The sequence below is a fragment of the Protomyctophum parallelum genome (genome assembly GCF_964188405.1).
Source record: "Protomyctophum parallelum genome assembly, chromosome: 3".
In the NCBI taxonomy this organism is placed as follows: domain Eukaryota; kingdom Metazoa; phylum Chordata; class Actinopteri; order Myctophiformes; family Myctophidae; genus Protomyctophum; species Protomyctophum parallelum.
This window is the reverse complement of record NC_139698.1, coordinates 39989384-40010043: the sequence shown is the minus strand read 5'-3', so window position 1 is coordinate 40010043 and position 20660 is coordinate 39989384. Positions and strand designations below refer to the sequence as shown.

The window sequence follows — 20660 nt, the reverse complement described above, 5'->3', positions numbered from 1 at the left end:
CACCTCTTTCAATATGACTAGTTTTACAATCATACTATACATACATGACAGGGGTTGACGCTAAGGTTTCTTGCCCGATGGGCAAGTACAGGTCAAGTTCCACTTGCCCAAAGGTCATGTCCTTTTGCCCGAAAAGTGAAATAAAAATGTATGCTAAATCAAAAAGATAACTGCAGAGTGGCTACAGTCACTTTGAAAGTCTGAATGACTAACCCAATAATATTTAATGAAGACGGAATGCACTTGAAACTTGAAAGTGCATTCCGGGCAACTTGAAAACAAACTCCACTTGCCCAAACGTTGTATTTACATGCCACTGGCAGTCGGGCATTACTATTCCCGCTATGCGACCATATTTTTTAAAGGCACACTAAGACACTTTTCTTTTCTTTTTTTTTAATTTTTATCCCACGATTTTGTAACCCAGTTTTCTTTTCACCCAGTGCCAATTATCTAATGTAATCCTGGGCGCTACACTTCCTCTGCCAACCTGGGGGGGCAGCGGACTGACCTCTTGCCTCCTTCTATGCATGAGGAGTCCAAGCTGCTTCTTTTCACCTGACAGAGGGGAATTTCCCCAGCCGGGCGTAGCGCGTGGAAGGGACACGTTATTCCGACCAGTTCCTTTCCCCTCCATCAGGCGCCCCGGCTGGCCAGGGGGAGGTAGTTTTAGAGACCAGGATTACGGCATGTTTTTGTGAGGGTATCTACCCTAGGGGACACGGGGAGAACATGCAAACTTCACACAGAAAGGCCCTATCGCCAACCCCCGCCTCGGGTATGGGCACTGATGACGCGGAGGACGGAACACGCAGCCAGTGCCCACAGCGTCCCCAGCGGGAATCGAACCCAGGACCTTCTAGCTGAGGCGACAGCACTACCAACTGTGCCACTAAGACACTTTTCTATGAAAGATACAGTTAATAATCAATCACTGGGCAGAACTCTCAAATACAATGGATGCATGCAAATATATGCATCAGCGTGCACACATACACACAAGCATGCACACAGGCATATATTATACATACACACAAACACACTCTTGACAAGTCAAAGCAATATCAATATCTCATTTAACAGCTCCTCGCACAATACCATGAGCTTGATATCCCACAACATGTGCTTATAACGCACGCACGCACAAACACATGCACACACACACACACACACACACACACACACACACACACACACACACACACACACACACACAGTTATGAGTCAGAAGCATTGAGTGATAATTATAGTTCAGTAACTGCGGGAAAAATCCAGTGACTTGTGCTCCTGACGTATCTCTCAACGTCTTTCAAATTTGGCCCCATTCAGAGTTCAGACAATCAACACTGATTGTCCACAGGAACATCTGAAGAATGAACGTGTACAAAATTTGGAATGATCCCAACCTACAGGATGAAATATGGAGTCGACCTCCATCCTGGGCCAAAACATGTCAGGATGTGTGAATGTGCAGTTACACGTTTATCTGAAGCGTCACCTTGCTTTGTCCTGCATGTGACATTCTTCTGCTGCTCAGTACAGTCTCACACAGTCCCCCCTGCCTTCTGTCCTCCTGTCCACTCCCCACAGAGACATGGTCACTGACCCACATCTCAGCCTCTGGCAGAGCACGCACGCATGCGCGCACGTATACGCACGCACGCACGCACGCTCGCACACACGCACGCACGTATACGCACGCACGCACACACGCACGCACGCACGCTCGCACACACGCACGCACGCACGCACGCACGTATACGCACACACGCACACAGATTTTATTTTCTAGTTTAGTTTTTAGTTTAAGTTTCTTAGTTATCGTTCAAATAATTGCAATTAGCCATTAATCTGTGTTTCTGTCGCTGTTTCTTTTTGGCTTTCTGAACACAAGATGCACAGGGCAGAATGAAAATTGACTTACATAGGCCTATTATATAATAACTTTCTACTTACATACTAAAAATCATGAAATGTGTTGCATCGTGATGTGTTTAAGCTTGTAGATTGTGTAGAATGTTTGAGAATATATGAACACTTTCCAACATGATTATTTATGACGAGTATGCAAACCATTATTGCGATTATCTCAAATGACTGCGATTATCTCAAATAGTTGTGATCATGTAATAATTGTGACAGGCCACACACACACACACACACACACACACACACACACAGCCTGTCATTATGCCCAACAGAAAAGTAATTTCTGACTGCTTACTAGCACACACACATGCACAGACACTCAAACACACAATGAGCCTGTTGTTTTACAAGCCCATTGGCCCGGCAGTGAGTGTAGATATGGCTATCAGAGTGACCGGGGTAGAACAACGCAAGCAAATTGTCAGACACACTCACGCGCACGCACACACACACACACACACACACACACACACACACACACACACACACACACACACACACACACACACACACACACACACACACACACACACACACACACACACGTCCCACTACATTCATGTAAAAGAATGTACACATGGAAACTCATAGCAGCAACCCGGTGGTGGAGATAAGTACCCGAGATGGATGGTTGTGTGTGTGTGTGTGTGCGTGTGTGTGTGTGTGTGTGTGTGTGTGTGTGTGTGTGTGTGTGCGTGCGTGCCTGTGTGTGTGTGTGTGTGTGTGTGTGTGTGTGTGTGCGCGTGCGTGCCTGTGTGTGCGTGTGTGTGTGTGTGTGTGTGTGTGTGTGTGTGTGTGTGTGTGTGTGTGTGCGTGCGTGCCTGTGTGTGTGTGTGTGTGTGTGTGTGTGTGTGTGTGTGTGTGTGTGTGTGTGTGTGAGAGCACACACACTGGCACAGAGGTAGCAGTCTACCTGGGTCAGGGTGAGCCTTGGGCTGATACTATAGCTCACTCTGTCACACGGCTCTGATGGAGCACAGCGCTAACACAGTGGGAGACTGTTCCTGTGGTTCCTCTCTAACTCGGTTGGGAACACTGTCAGACTTTCTACTAGGTGGTGTATTTGGCTTAACACATTGGCCAGAGTTGCTTTTGCTATCGCATGCACCGAACGTAACAAAAGTTGACCGACCCGACCTTGAAAGTAGCCCTGTCTTTGATTCAGAAGTTGAGAGAATAAATAAGTCCCGTCTAAAGCCTGTGAGAACCGTCCAAAGAAACTGCAGTCTGGAAAGCTTTGTGGCTTTCAGTTATTCATGAGGTTGATGCAGTCTGAACTGAAGGCACCTTTACGACTACCAGTGTAGATATACTAGACTGCCTGTGTGTGATTCTGCACAGGACAGAAGCAAACACTACAGGCCTTCTGGTTTACTGAACATTTGAGCATTGGAAATGATCTTTATGCAAAATAATGAATATCTCAAATAATGGCGAAGGGCGATTATATAATAATTGTAACCGATTCAGTAGAGACCACCCTTTATTTATCATGGCCGCTCTGCGTTGGCAGTCACCACCGTATGACTGCACCTGCCTCCGCTTATCATCACAGCCACTTGTAATCGGGACCATGTAAACACGCATGTGAACGCTACACTCACCCGGTTGTGCTGCTTCACGTCCTCTACCCCCTCCCCCCCGCCCACCTCCTTTCTCCTACGCAGTTCTCGCTTTGCCTTTCCAGAAAGCCACAGGGGGCAGGAGTTATATAAAATGATAAATGATATATCCAAATATGAATCAAACGCAAGAATCATCAATCATCAGTCATGCCAGAAGCACAATCCACACACAGGACCAAATGCAAAGTATTGCCGAGAAGAACTTGCTTGCGGAGAAGATTTGCTTCAGATACTCAACCCCCTCACCCCCACACCGCACGCACGCACGCACGCACGCACGCACGCACGCACGCACGCACGCACGCACGCACGCACGCACGCACGCACGCACGCACGCACGCACGCACGCACGCACGCACGCACACACACACACACACACACACACACACACACACACACACACACACACACACACACACACACACACACACACACACACACACACACACACACACACACACACACTAATTAATAAGGGACACAATAGAAAAAGACATGAGTGAGACAGAATAATTTCTCAATGAGTCAGCAGAAATGGGGAACATTTCACTTCCTCCTATGTTGATGGTGGGGGATGGGGAAGGAGTATGGTCCATCACCATGGAAACTATGCCTTTTCTGTGGGGTCATACATCATACTGTAACAGATGCTGAGAGACACATATACAGATGCAATAACTATGCACCCCCTTCCACATAGCATCCAATACAGATGTGCTTGTGCACATGCGTACACACTAGGGTACAGCAGTTAATCCAACTCATCGATCTAATTGATTACAAAAGATTATCAATATCAATTTTACAGAAGATTACTTGTTTTTTTACTTTCAAAAGACTTTAAAAATAGCCATTCTACAAGCTTGTAGATCTGCTATCTTCGCACACACTATATATATATATATATATATATATATATATATATATATAATTTATATATCCATGTCGATTTGCTGCTGTAAAATAAAATACCAAATTTGCCAAGAAAATGCGCTTCTTGAAATGTTTTAATTGAGCTGAATGCAATTTAGTAGATAACGACTCCAGTCTGACAATAGCATATGGTGTGTGTGCCAGATTTGGTACTCTTTAACTCAGTGTCTTTACACTGATTTATCCAGTGGTAATTTACATTAAAAAAGAGTTGAGACAAAGCGTTAGGTTGGCCAGACATCCTGAAAATGTTGTAAAAGTCCCAAATTACTAGCACCCGGATCCTGTCCTATTTGTCCATATAGCTCACAATGTGTTGCACCGTGTGCCTAGATACTTTGTTGATATATAGGGCTTAAGTGTAGTTACTTAAGATAGTAAAGCCTGCATGCACTATGGCAGTGAGTGAATTGATGAACACCTACTTGTGGTGGTGACGCATAGCTATGACATTATTTAATTATTAGGCTCATAATAATATAATTATAAGGCTCATATATTATTGTCCACTGGATCCATCGAGGGGACAAAGAAATATGTATTTGCGACCAACATAAATCACCAATTCTTAAATGAATAAATATTCTATAGCTTACATAAAGAAGCTACTATAAGCTGCCTTTCGTGTTTACTTCACACGTCTCCCATCCCATGTATCTCATCGTAGCCAATACAGAAATAACTAGATAAAGTGCCCCTCGGGGCACAGGTCTCCACCAGGGCAGGTCAGGTTGTGGCCTCCTGGTTGCGCTATAACAGGCCCATGTGAAAAGTGTGACATTTCTTGCCTTGGATGGAAATTGGATGATTTGAGGCATTTTGTTCATGTGTTCATGTGTTTTGCAAAAGTCAACCTGTTGGTGGCGCTATAACAGGCCAAAAAAGGTTGGAAAAGGGTGAGATATATTTCTCAGCCTAGTAGGAAAGTCTGTGAATGTTCTGTGAGACTTTATGTTCAAAACGGGCCAATGCTGCAAACTTTGAAAGCCAATGTTAGCCAATTAGGATGGAATCTGAAATATTGGACAGATCCATCTTGAACACATGACTATAGAGATAGTGTGTAACGATTTGCGGGATTTTTGGACAGAATCTGGAGGAGTAATATAAAGAAAAATGTTTTTCAAAAGTCTGCCTTATAACAGGCCGTTCTGGAAAATTTGAGGCAGAGGTTCATTGTTGGCATCCAGGGAGTGTGCGTGCAAAACTTGGCACCGACCGGGTTAACGGTGCCGGAGATTAGCTGGTAACAGACAGACGGACGGACACACACACGGACGGACACACACACAGAGTGCAAAAAATACTTTTTTCCACCTTCGGCCTGGTGGATACAAAAAGGTTGAGAATCGTTGATTTAGTGATTGCACTTTAGAGTATTCTTCGTTAAACATACACAACTGGCTCCTGATGGCCAACTCAACTGAGTTGTGGACATGGGACACAACTTGCAAGCAACAATGACAGTGGTGAGACAGAAATAGAATTTGAATTCCTTGTCAGAGGAGAGTAAATCGAGAAAAACAACGGAGTGCAGCAAGATGAAGTAGATGGAGTAAACCTCAGTTGAATACTGGCTTAAATCCTATTTCCTTATCATCAAGCCAGCAGAAAACATTGCGTCCATCCAGCGGAGACGTACACAACATAATGACAAGCTCTGAGTCACCATCAGTGATGGGCCTATATGCTGTCTAAACATATTGAGTCACCATCAGTGATGGGCCTATATGCTGTCTAAACATATTGAGTCACCATCAGTGATGGGCCTATATGCTGTCTAAACATATTGAGTCACCATCAGTGATGGGCCTATATGCTGTCTAAACATATTGAGTCACCATCAGTGATGGGCCTATATGCTGTCTAAACATATTGAGTCACCATCAGTGATGGGCCTATATGCTGTCTAAACATATTGGGCTGGATTTTGAAGATGCGTTTTACAATGGGGTAATACATACAGTTTTATGAGCTGGGGGCGTGTTGTATGTCATATTGCAATTTTGGGCATGTTAAGAAGCGCTTTCGACACCCCGTGGATTGCGCAAAACGGCCTTGAATTAGTCATGGGTGTGTTTAAGGCGTGTTTGAGACGTACCCAATCAACATGTCCGTACTATTCTCTTTACCAGTCAGCTGATGTCACATACGGAATGCGCACTTTGGGGATTGTGGTATTACATTTCTTCAGGCTGGCACCATAGAAGACATGACATGACTTTGTCACATTTGGGTTAATTATTCCTATTGCACTGCATGCTGTCACCTTTATGCCTCAAAATAATTTGTTTCTATTGAAAAACACCAGTAAAATAACGTTTATTATATTTTATTTCATTCAAGTCATGATGAAGGAATGAGTTGAATGCTGCTGCTTAATGCTGTGCCTGTGGCCCCGATGGTATATTGTCTTCGCTCGTAGCATTTTATTGAAGAAGACTTGAATCGGGTGTGATACAGCATATGAAAGCAAACTTCCCAAGGATTATGGAGATGTTTTTATTTATTTTTAAGGTTGAGAAATGAAAGAATTATGGCCGTTTCTAATCTCAACATTTTACAAAAAAAAGACGCAATAAGAGGCTGTTGCCATGTCTCATAGAAACAAGTAAATAGATCTATAAAAATAAGCGCATATAACAGGGGTCTGTAACCTATTTTAAATGAAGTGCCATGTTTTTATTTTCTAGATAGTGAGTCTGCCATATCCAGATTAACCACACCACATTAAAATAAAAAAACATATTTTGATTGTCCACAAATATAAAGTTCTTCCTTCTTTTTAAATATGTTCTTGCACATTGTTATAATGATCATTATATATATCCCCCTGCAGTCAGAGTTCATAGTTTTAATGAATGAATGTGATGCATTGTGAGCTGGTATAGATCTGCTATTTTCAAAAGTAATCTTGGAAAAAATTAATTTAATTTTTGGATTAGCCGTCCTTAGTTGGGCAAATGCATTCATCAGGGGATCCTTGACATGGGAATGTGCTGTGTGAGGATCACTGGTTTAAACAACATTAGGAGAAAAGCCCAAATAACCACTTTAGAAACAAGAAAAGCAACCACAAATAGTACAACTACCAATATTTACAAGCAACTTTACAGAAAAAGAAGCCGCTTATAATAAACAGACATGGCAACACTCTAGCAGCCTCCCAGAGCCGCTCAAGTGTACAATCAAACAGTGCTTTTTGCGTTTATGAGGTGGTCAGACCCACGTCTAATCGTTATGCGCTGAGTGTTTTTAGGTCAAGGGGCTTAATAGCAAATTGCGCAAAGCGAAAATAATTAACATATGGACACTCCCACAATGCTAAAATATTCAGGAACGCCGTATGCCATATGTGTGTGCGTTCAACACGGGCCGATATGCCTTTCATAATACGAATGTGCGCAGAGCGAGGGCAATTTATGTATTACCCCATTGTAAAACGGATCTTCAAAATCCAGCCGATTGAGTCACCATCAGTGATGGGCCTATATGCTGTCTAAACATATTGAGTCACCATCAGTGATGGGCCTATATGCTGTCTAAACATATTGAGTCACCATCAGTGATGGGCCTATATGCTGTCTAAACATATTGAGTCACCATCAGTGATGGGCCTATATGCTGTCTAAACATATTGGCCTTGGCTTGCTCTTAAAAATGTTTCCTGCTTCGAGCCAAGCTATTTTACGAGGAGTCAAAGTGCCTGCTCTGAACAAGACATGTGACATGAAAGACTGATGGCTGATCATTTTCAAAGGTCAAATCTCTGTACGAATGTATTGTACACACACGCACGCCCATGCACACACACATATGCCTTCACACACACGTGTCCATGCACACACACACGCCCATGCACACACACCCACGTGCGCCCACACACACTCGCGCACCTGCCGCCTACACACGCGTGCACCTGCCGCCAACACACACACACACACACACACGTGCGCGCGCACGCGCACGTCGTTCTCACACACCAGTGTGAAAAAAAGAAAAAAAGCCACCCCCTCTGTCTAAAGTTTAGTAGCAGAAGTCTGTGCATTTTAAGCTACTATATAAATAGTTAAAGGATTTTTTGTACTAAATATATTAACCTGTACACAAAATCTCTTGGCACTGTCATCTCTGCTCAAGATCTAATTACTGCTATGCCAATGACACTCAACTGTTTCTATCCCCCATAGCCGCCCGTAGGTGCTCTTTGAAAACAAGATATATATTTATATATCTATATATCTATAGTATAAAATATATGGGACAACCACATCTTCAAAGTCTGATCGGAGCCTACGTACAAACCCTCCCGCGCACTCAGATCAGCCAACACAGGGAAGCTGGAAGAACATTCAGTAAAAACGCTGGGACAACGCTCCACACGTCCCAAACTCTTCTCCCTTCTGGCTCCAAAACTATGGAACGCACTTCCCATTGCAATCAGAACTGCACTCATTCACAATCTTCCACCGTATTCTGAAAAGTCACCTCTTCAGATAATTTAGCATTTTATTAAATGTATAAGTTAGCATTGTATGATAATGTAGAGAGCATGTAGCACTCTTTAATGTATACTCATATCCTCACTGTACAGATTAGGGATGCCGCCGAATAATCGATTTACTGATTAATAGTTGCAGTCTCCGAAATCGATTTTAATATTTCATTATTTTTTATTTATTTTTTAATAGACAAAATATTGGCTAATAAGTAAGGCTGCATGATATATTGAACATGTACCTTCATCAGAGTGACTAGCATACAATGAGAACTGAGAAGATCTCCACAAAGGTTTACTCATCAAAACTGATTATAAAATTATGACCATGGCATGTGCATAATATAAAATCTTAAAACATTTTTCTGATATTAAAAAAAAACTATTCGATTTGGCTGATGGTCACTTTGTGGCATCCCTAGTACAGATAATCTACTTATTATTCTTATCTTGATGACTATTTCTATGTATTTGATGTATTACCTTGTATTGTAAATCGCTCTGGATTAAGAACGTCTGCTAAATGCCTACATTGTAAATTGTAACCTGAAGTTGGATGCAATGTTATTGCAGCAGAACCCTTTTCTCCCCGTTAGTTCTGCTGTCACACACAAACGTTTAACATGCACGCACGCACACACATGCAACGCGCGCGCACACACACACACACACACACACACACACACACACACACACACACACACACACACACACACACACACACACACACACACACACACACACACACACACACACACACACACACACACACACACACACACACACACACACACACACACACACGCAGTGAGTGGATACATATGGGCATTCACAGAGAGGGAAGGCAGTTTAGAGTAGAGTTCTGTGTTAGGCTATAGTTGGCTTCAGTGTGTGTGAGCAGAGAGCTGGCAAGCCTCCCTATGAGCAATGAGCTGACCCACTTCTATGCAACTCTATCCCTAATGTGACCCATTGGGAAGCCAATGAACACATATCGTACACCCTTGCATGTATGCTCCTACACACAAACGTATATACACACATATATACGTATATACTTCCATAATCATAAGAGTATACAAACACACTTTGCCAAAACAAATCCTATTCAAACACTGTCATGTTGTAGCCTCTTTCTGTTCCTCTGTGGTTCAGGCATCTCAGTTATCTGATGCTGCTCACATCCGCACTGTGTTTCTGGGGGGTCTGTGTCATATCTAGGGCAGGGATGTCATTCTAATGGCCCAGGGAACAGGAAGAACTTGGGTCACATGACTTGGTGTGTCCTCTGTTGTGTTAAGTCACAACTGTCTGGCAGTTAAAGGTATATTCAGTGATTTCACTTAATTCAAATATCACTTATTTTTTTGTTTTGTTGTGATAATCCTCTCTACTATAGAGTGTGCTGACCATATAAGGAGTTCCTCCCTGTCCCCAGTTAGCCCCTGGGGGTCAAAAAACCTTAGGTTTCGTTTTTGACTCTCTATCCTGATTGGACGAAAGGCTGGGTCCCACAGCCAAAAACGAAACCTAAGGTTTTTTGAGTGAAATCACTGAATATACCTTTAAAGAGGATACAAAATACAAATACAGGACACACTTATCTTAGCCCAGTCAGAATAAATAAATACATTCAAAATACAGTAGATGTTTCAAAGATTGTATTAGTGCTCTGGGTTGATTTGGCACTTGCATATACAATGAATCCACCAGCATGTCAAGAAAATGACTCAAAAATAAACAAACAAACAAATAAATACAGTACATGAATAATAAATACATGTTTTGAAGTACTGAGTAGGCCTGATGTTTGTGAGTATGTCTGAATTTGGGCAATGATAATAACCTAGTGGGGGTATAAGATGCATGGTTGGACAAACCACCTCCTGTGTGTGTGTGTGTGTGTGTGTGTGTGTGTGTGTGTGTGTGTGTGTGTGTGTGTGTGTGTGTGTGTGTGTGTGTGTGTGTGTGTGTTTGTGAGTGATCCGGCCATGGTCTGGAGGAAGGAACAATGGCATTCCTGTGCTCTGAGGTCCAGGTGGCTGTGGAAACCCAATCCCAAACCAAGGCTTGCTGGCACACTGAGCACCGGGAACACCGAATGCTGCTGCCTCCCTCCGGAGACATGAGCCAGAATAGTGCTATTGTTCCAGACCAGCTTGGAGCAACAAATGCCCCAAAGCCACCCTGACATACATAAACAGACCAAGGTGAGTATCCCTCTCAAAAATGCTTTTTTACTATTTTGAGGTGAGGAGAAATAGAAACAAAAATAATAATGTTCATTTATTGTAATGACAATATCAGTCCTGATATTTTTTATATAATGATTTTTTCCAAACTTAAATGGGGTGAAAGATGGGTGCATCTATTCCACCAGGAATTTTGGCAACATGTCTGCGGAAGCAGAACTTCTGTGACTGGCCTCAGTACTGGAATTGACACAGTGCACTTGACCATGCGTGCAGCCGTGCACCACACCTTGCTGTTCTAAAGATAATTAACATTTTACTATTGGTGAGTTCAAGTGCATGTTGGTGCAGCCAGTTGTGCATTGTCATGTCTCCTCTCTCTCTGTCCTCGGTATCCTGTCTACTCTCCCATCTAAACATAAATCAATCAATGAATAAATCAAATTATGCAATTATGTATATAAAAAGTATTAAAGTAAACAAATGCTTAATTAAACGAATCACATCTGATCTATATATCTTTATACCACTTACAGTATACCACACCAAAATGTGTGTCATTATAATGTTCATGGTAATATGAACATGTACTGATCTGGGCATTGGAAATCTTTCGAGAGAGCAGATCATCACAAACTCACTTCTACGATGTAGGTCTACTCAAGTTACTCAACTATAGCACACTATATTTAATAGCCAACACGTTATGCTGGTAAGTTAATGGCAAAATGTTCAGATTCAGAATACATACAGAGAGAGAAATACATGCTCACAGCCACATACTGTAAGAGAGCAGTCATAGAGAGCACATCTGCTATTGAGGCCTGAACACCCAGCCAGCAGGGCAGGAAAAACATCATGCGGACTCTGTGGCCTTGAAATGAGGAACATGATTCATTTCCTTTCTATGCTGGACACTAGTCATGTCTAGAAAAAGGGCAGGGCTCAGCAGCACACAGCTGAAGAGGGGCTCTTAAGCATGACATACTGTATACAACCCAGGTCACAACATTCAGGGACTGCAGGACATCCAAGTCACACCCCAGAAGCTATAGGCAACACCTGTCAACTGAGTTGTCACATTAACCTATTGGAGACGGTGTCACTCTATTTGTGCAGTTGAGCTCTCCTCATCATGAGAGCAGCTTGGTTCCTACAGTAATTCTGCTCCAAACACGACAGGTTGGCAGACATTTTCAAAGCAACTCAAGCCCGCTGCCAGACATAAGTTCTGGTAGCAGGGGACCCATGCTACAGGTAGCAATGGGTATTAAACAGATGCCCTCCGGCGGCAGTACTGCATAATCTTCTTGTGCCCACGTGCACGTGCACGTGCACACACACACACACACACACACACACACACACACACACACACACACACACACTGGATAAATAATACATGTCCCTCACTTTTCCCCCTTTCATAAACGTGACAGATTAATTTAATTGGCTCCCTGTCAATCCTACAGTACGTCTTCATTTGCTCTGCAGCAGAGGCAGACAGGATTGATAGGGAATCCATTTTCTTATCTCTCAAGATAATTACACCATAGTTAATGCATTGCACACACTCACTCTTGCATGCTCATTTTCTCAATCTAGCTCCGTCTTTAACACACACACACACACACACACACACACGTACACACGCACACGCACACGCACACACACACACACACACACACACACACACACACACACACACACACACACACACACACACACACACACACACACACACACACACACACACACTCATTCATCATGCACGTAGGCCTACATACAAGGTACCTAACATGAAGACTGCATGCTTCAATAATTAGGCCTTTTTAACTGATTGAATTATATGAAATGTAATTAACCTCAGTTCTACAGAAAGGAGAGCGTATACTGTATCCCAGGCTAGAATGAAAGAAGCTCAAACAGACTGGCATATTTTAACTGGGTAACCGAATGTGCAGCATCTGACCTCTGTCATTCATGGCATTAAGACACAAAAGGCACAGTGCAGGTCAGGAGTTAAATTGAAGGGCCACTGTTCATATGGAAAAGCAGCAATGATGCAAAATGGCTCTCAAAATGTCCACTGATAGACAGAAAAAAGCAACAACTTTGGTTTTAGGCCATCTGATGATCTGATCTCATTGATTAAATATGTTATGTAGGCTATTATCAGCTACTGTTTTAGGAGTCGGACAAAACATTCCCATTGAACTGCCTACTTTTACTCACACCTGGCAAACTGTCACTTCCATTTGAATAGACTGTTATATATCAGTCCAATGCGGTACAGTATGGTGAGATAACCCGGGCGGTTGCCACTTGCCATTGAGAGGTCTCTCATTATTAAGCATCATGCTGATTCTCTATAATAATCATCCTCGCTCTGTGTTTTTCTCTGAAACATGAAGAAATAACATCACGTATAAACGTTCGCCGAATGGATTCCGTTACTCGTAGCCTGTGTACCTAACGTCGCATTACATCCCGCTGCTTGGCTGCTTCTGTCAACAAGCAGTTTGATGGTCTTGCCTCGTAAAGGAGGACGACTGGACGAGCCAGACAGTACACGGCAAACTGCTAACGCAGGAGATGATATGAGAAAACACCGTTATCTACGGTCCCCTTACCTCGAATGGCGGGCGAAAGCGTCCTCCAGTGTTGTGGCGAGGTCGATAGTTATTATGCAAAGGGGGAAAATGCAAATCTTGACAAACCAGAAAACTGTCAGTAGTCGGCTAGCAGGCTAGCTGGCTCCGCTACTGTAGCTAACGGTAAAGAGTGGTCCTTCTGTCGACGTCTGTGGTCGACTCAGATCAGATCAATGCATTGCAGAATGTACAGTACCTCAAAAATGAATCCGGGAAGAGCTGGCGATGGATGTGGCTGGAGGAGCAATGTGCCTTGTGTTAGAACATGTCACCATCGTAGGTATCCATTGAAAACAGCGTGTATGCTGCTGTCCTGACTGTGAATTCAGGGTTCTGCAGTAGCGGACGTAGTGCGCTCAGCAGCGCGGATGGGGAGCCCTCTCTGGTCCGCTGTGCGTATTGAGCAGAGCAGCCAGAGGCAGCATCATCCCTCCCTCTGCAAGCCCAACCCGGAAGAAATACTATTAATGAGATGATGTTTCATAACTATAAAATGTATACATTTTATCCAAATGTGTGCCATTATGTTTATATGGTAATATGAACATGTACTGATTTACATATAGGCTACTGTTGATTTCACAACTGCCCAGATCAGTAGCCTATTTTTCAAAATGAAATTAGAAGAAAGACCCCACTGGTGGGGAGCTGTGGTCACTGCCTGGGGGGCCCACCATTAGGAATTTTTTTCATTTGATTTTAATCAATCTTGGGATAATGCAAATTATTTGTCAATATCATTCAAGTTCAATCGCTACAATTTTGTATTTTCCTCTTTAGTGCTTAACCTAAAATAACATAATTGAACAAAGATGAACTGTCTGTCAACAATGAAACAAAAACAAGTGAAATACAAAATAAGAAATGTACAAGAAAAGTGCACATCATATAAGCCGCAGGCGTACATCTCCGCCATGCCGGGTTGCCTTCCCAGCCAGGACTGTGTCAGGCATAGTTCATGATTGCAGCATCACATGCTGACGGCACCCCATGAGTCACGGGGTGCAGCAGTCAGGAAGCTGCAGGGGAAATACAGTTTGTACAATAGTTCGCATTTGAATTCACAATCCACTATGTCACAGCTAAGTTAGTATTCACTGAATTAGTATTCACATGGGCCCTTTTTCCACCAAAATAACTTTGATAACTTTTGAACCGGTTCAGTTTTAGATTCTTGGAACATTGGTGCTTTCACAGAACTGGCCGTGAACCGCCCCGCAGTATACCAGTTTTAAGCAGTTTTAATTAAGGATTTATTTGAGGAAACACACTGAACAGGTTCAAAATTAGGCAGGAAAAAAAGAGAGGAACCGGTTTCAACCTCGGTGGGAAAAGGGCCATTTAATAAGCCTATATACACTGACTTCAGTCCATACCAAAACCAATGCAACTCCTTGCTGGTCGCAATTAACATTAGCCTATATGGTCCTGGCTGCTTATCAGATGAGATGAGATGAGCACCTCAACAGCATGCTCACATTTACCAGTCTGGGTTGAGTTGTCCAAAACTACGCATATTTTCACGAAAAGCACAGCAGGAGAAAGGATAAAAAAAATCTCCTGCTATATTCAAGAGTGTTGGCAGTTATGGGTGTGAAATAGCTTTTATGATTCAAGTTTGGAGCAGATTGGATACAGCGTTCATCATTAGTGACAAAACCGACCCTTCCTGCAAACTTTGGAAGCCAATATAGCCAATTGCAATGGAATCTGAAAAATGTCCCTGATACATCTTGATCACATGACTCCATGAGAATGTGTACTGGTTTGTGTGAGTTTGGTTTGAGTAGGCCCTACTAGTACCAACAAGTTTGTTTTGAAGAAAATGGCATCTAAAAGCAAGACGGAGGAAGATCTAATTGTCTTGTCTGGAACAAAAAATCTGTGGTATTATGAAGGTACTATTTTAAACAAACTGGGTGATCTTTTCTTGCTGCAGCATTCTCAATTACCAGTAATTGACCTTATACACACTGCTGCCATCTTGCCAGCAAGGTGGTAACGAGGTGCAATTTCCCATTGACAGCCCTTTCATCCAAACAGAAAATTCCGATCTGAACTCACCAACAATGCAGCTGTACAAAAAGCTTGAACTATCCTCTTTCTATATCTGGCTGCAAAGTGTTTGTTTCATAAACATCCAATGTATCCATGTTTACTTCCTGTCAAGTAATTCCTCGCAGATGATTCTTTTTCTAAGTGTCAGAGTTTGGAAGCGCTCGTTATCAGTAAAGCAACCTCCTGCTGCCTCCTGCATTATGTGCAAATTCAAAACAGGTAGGACTTTTCAATTTGGATGAATGGGCTGAAATTGCACCTAGTTACCCTTACCAGCGATGGCAGCGGTGTGCATATAGGTCAATTGTCTTTATTTGCGACCACAGGTCGCAGTTACTATGCAAACGTGCAGGAAGCCTATAACGCTCAAGCCTGTCACACTTCCTGTACTTGCTTTGCCTGTAGTGCTTGCATAGCATTCTATGGGCCAACCAAGCCTGTCATGTTTCATGTAATGCTTCCTCTCTTCATGTAATGCTGCTAGCCACCGCCCACTCCAGAAAGTGTCAGCTACTCAGCTCTGGAGTATCAGTGGAGTGCTAACTTCTAAGCGACATTAAACCAGGAAATGTCGCATCACGACTTTTGCTTATTCCTTCTAAATCTATATAGGCCTATATAAAATATAAACTCGTCGAATCTCTTAGTTACATCAATATTGTTCTTATAAAATTGTTGGTTTGTGCCTAAGTTTGTGCCTCACCGACTGTCCACTCCGCTGTAGTGCTGACATAATGAAGTGACATTATTCCAGTAGTGTCTCAGCCCTGCGGTTGCTTCTCGCCTTGGCTTTAAAGGCGTCTTACTAGTGTAGTGGTCTGTAGTGGTCTGCTTTGTGCAGAGCATTGATGGACCAACAAAGGAATTCGAGACAACCACAGGCATCCTTCAGGGTGACACACTCGCTCCTTTTCTCTTTGTCATTGTCGTTGACTACGTCCTTAGGCAAGCGATGGATACCATCTCCTCCAGAGGTCTCACAATAGGCAGAAGATCTGGTCGTCAAAGTCAGAAGTGGCTGACCGACCTTGACTACGCGGATGACATCACACTGTTTGCTGAACACATAAACTCTGCTCAAGAGCTTTTAACATCACTAGAAGTGTCAGCAGCCAAAGTTGGCCTATTGCTCAATGCCAAAAAGACAGAATGCCTGCTTCTGAATGAAGACTCTGTTCACCCAACCATCCGCTCCATGGACGGCAGTGACATCAAAGAAACTGAGGATTTCAAATATCTTGGATCATACGTAGTCAGTAGCAGAAAGGACTTCCTGACAAGGAAAGGACAGGCCTGGAGTGCTTGTAATAAGCTACATCTTATATGGCAGTCAGACATCTCAAGAGCTACCAAGATCAACCTGTTCAAAGCCTGTGTGGAAAGTATCCTTCTCTATGGTGCCGAAACATGGACAATGAATAAGGAGTTTCGGGATCGTCTTGACGGAACATACACAAGACTCCTCATGCGTGTCCAGAACCTCTCATGGAAGGACCATCCCACAAAAGCTCAGATTTATGGAGGCACCCCCCCCATCTCAGTTGTGGTGGCAGAAAGAAGACTCCGCTTTGCTGGACACTGCCACAGAGCAAAAGACCAGGTCATTTCGGATATTCTTCTGTGGAGACTACCCTGCCCATCAAGAGGAACACGACCTCTCACTTTTCCAGATGTTCTGAGTAGGGACACAGGACTGACTGTGAATGAACTTGGTGTGGCAATGAGCAACAGAGACCAGTGGAAGCAGCTTGTGTCGTAGATCTCGAGGGCACTCGAAGGATGATGAGTGTAGTGGTGTACTGTGTCTGTGTGTGTGTGTGTGTGTGTGTGTGTGTGTGTGTGTGTGTGTGTGTGTGTGTGTGTGTGTGTGTGTGTGTGTGTGTGTGTGTGTGTGTGTGTGTGTGTGTGTGTGTGTGTGTGTGTGTGTGTGTGTGTGTGTGTGTGTGTGTGTGCGTGCGCGCGTGTGAGTGCATGCGCACGTGTGTGTGTGTGTGTGTGTGTGCTCACATGCACACGCACACAAACATACAGAGAGATAGAAACAGTGAGACCTGGGGATTCGTAGTTGCCCAAGTTCTTTCAACAAAGGGCTTATCAGGCTTATGCAGCTGGATAACGTGGGTAACTGTCACGATCTGCCTTCCGTGTGTTGTTTTTGTTGTTCTTGAAACTTATTCTGAAGTTATGCTATGGTGTTCTTGAATATTATTTTGAAGTGATGCTTTGTATTTCCTGTTTTCCTTTGTAGTTGGTTCCTGCCTTGTCTCACCTTCCCTGATTTTTGGTTCTTTGTTTCACCTGTGTCTTGTTTTTCCCCAGCCAATCCTTGTGTTGATTTGATTTGAGCTCTCCTGCAAACCTCTGTTAAAATAAACTTCCACTTGATTCTGACTTCCTCGCATTTGGGTCCTACTTGGATCACATCCTGACAGGTAACGACGAATGTCTAGTGTTCATTTATTTATCACATACTGTGTGTATATATAGCCTTATTTATTCACTTAAGACAAATAGTAAAGAGCATCTGATCAACATTAATATGGCGCATCATCGAGGAACTGTCCAGAGTAGACAAACAGATGCCTTTCAATGCTGACGTCAGTGGGGTGGAGAGCTAACAAAACAGACAGACAGACAGACAGACAGACAGACAGACAGACAGAGACACAGACACAGACACAGACACACACACACACACACACACACACACACACACACACACACACACACACACACACACACACACACACACACACACACACACACACACACACACACACACACACACACACACACACACACACACACACACACACACACACACACACACATATGCCTATGGTTGTATATACAGTATACAATAGTACAAAATATTGATTCTGATAAGAGTACACTTTCCGAACTTAGACGATGCAATAACACTATGGGCTAAAAATTAAGTAGTATGAAATTGGCTACTCAGTGCCAGAACAGCAGGTACAGTTTTATGCCAAATTGCATATACTCAATTACACGCTTCTATAAATACAATGTCACAAGAGTATTGCTCACTACTGTACCTGTTACAACAGGGGAGTGTTTAATGTGTTCACCTCAAGCATAACCTTTTCGTCACAATTTATTGCCACAATAAGAAAAGCACTTGGGAGTGTTCAAGCTATTACCATCACCATTCAGTGCAAGCTGCCGAATATGAGTTCCTTTTTTTGATTAATAAAAAGTGGGCAACATTTAATTCACAGGGATGGCAAATTGAAGTTTCTGATTGGCAGTGCAGCCCCGGCCCCCAGGTGTTACTTGGTGAGTACTCAGTGTCTAATATATGGAACAGTAGAATGTGGTGTCAATCTACTTTCTCAAAGTTGCAGATGCTAATTGGATTCTGTCAACATCAGTGCCAAGCTCCTGCTACACATCATAAAGTCGGCAAGATGCTCTTTATGGCAGAAGTGCAGAAACTTCTTCCTAAACAGGCCTGTCTGGACTTGATAAGCCTTTATGGACACAGCTGCAGTCTATCTATATTAGGGTCATTCAGTATGTATTCAGGGACGTGGATTCTTCCTAGTGTGAGTATGCAATACAGGCAACCAAAAGTACTTAGTTATAATACATCAATACCAGGGTTTCTCATTCTAACGAGAAGTGAGTCCATAGACAAATTCACAGTAACTAATCTCAGTAGTCTATCTGGTGTTTGAATCCACTGCAAAGGAAAGTAACTTCACACAAGCAAATAGATTTGTCTCTACAGCTGCTATGGTGTAATTGGCATAACAATACAATTTATAAATCATTTTCATGTGCTGTAAATATTGTGGTCATGGGAATTGTTTATCTCAAAATGGGAAACCTTTTCAGAATATGATGGGAAAGCCTTGATCTCTACTTAATAACTAGGAGGGCAGCCTTTGGCACATCCAGCAGGCACTCCGGCTCTCTCTCCCTCTATGCCCACTGGTATCATCATATTGGTATGACACAATGGCACAACTGAAATATGAACCGATGACCTCAGAGGCGGCTCTCTTTTCCCTGAGGCCTAGTCTCTCTGGCATTTCATCATCATCTCTCTTTTATATATTGACACAAATGCACACGAGTTTGGGTGAATTCGTCACGTATACAAATGGACACACACACGCGTGCACACACACACACACACACACACACACACACACACACACACACACACACACACACACACACACAGTATGAACTATCCATACACATTACATATTTACACGTATCCGGCGCCAGTCAGTGGCCCCCTGACACAGATCAATAGGTCATGCTGCAGCCTGTGGCTTAGAGCTTTGGCTCATATACCCACCAAAGTCACTGGACCAGAACACACCACCAGTCTGCTTCCATAATGTGCTTTCCAATTACATCCTTTACAAAACATTCTCTCTGTGTTAAAGTGCATCAATGCCTGTGTGTGTGTGTGTGTGTGTGTGTGTGTGTGTGTGTGTGTGTGTGTGTGTGTGTGTGTGTGTGTGTGTGTGTGTGTGTGTGTGAAATTTACAATCAGCTTCAGTGTGAAATAGCCTCTATACTATTTACAGGCAATTTACCATTTTCTAGGAGATTCTTTCTTTCATGGGCGATGAAGAGAGTTCATGAAAACAAAACAGCTTCCCTCATGATCACTTGACAGTGCAGACATTGTGTAATCAGGTTGAAGAGCCCCGTGGCACCCGGTGAGTTTAGATTTTCGGCGTGAGTAGAGCAAATGTTTAAACAGAAACAAAGTTCCTTTGATGAGCTA

General features: G+C 43.1%; 1 protein-coding gene across 3 annotated transcripts in view; it reads right to left on the bottom strand.

The window, feature by feature from the left end:
* Positions 1–14208, bottom strand: part of galnt1 (UDP-N-acetyl-alpha-D-galactosamine:polypeptide N-acetylgalactosaminyltransferase 1) — a 66405-nt gene extending 52197 nt beyond the window's left edge. For all 3 annotated transcript variants that reach the window (XR_014569080.1, XM_083761767.1, XM_083761766.1), the window contains exon 1: positions 13811–14208. The gene's annotated coding sequence lies outside the window, so the exon portion shown is untranslated. The remainder of the gene's footprint in view (positions 1–13810) is intronic.
* Positions 14209–20660: the final 6452 nt, after the last annotated feature.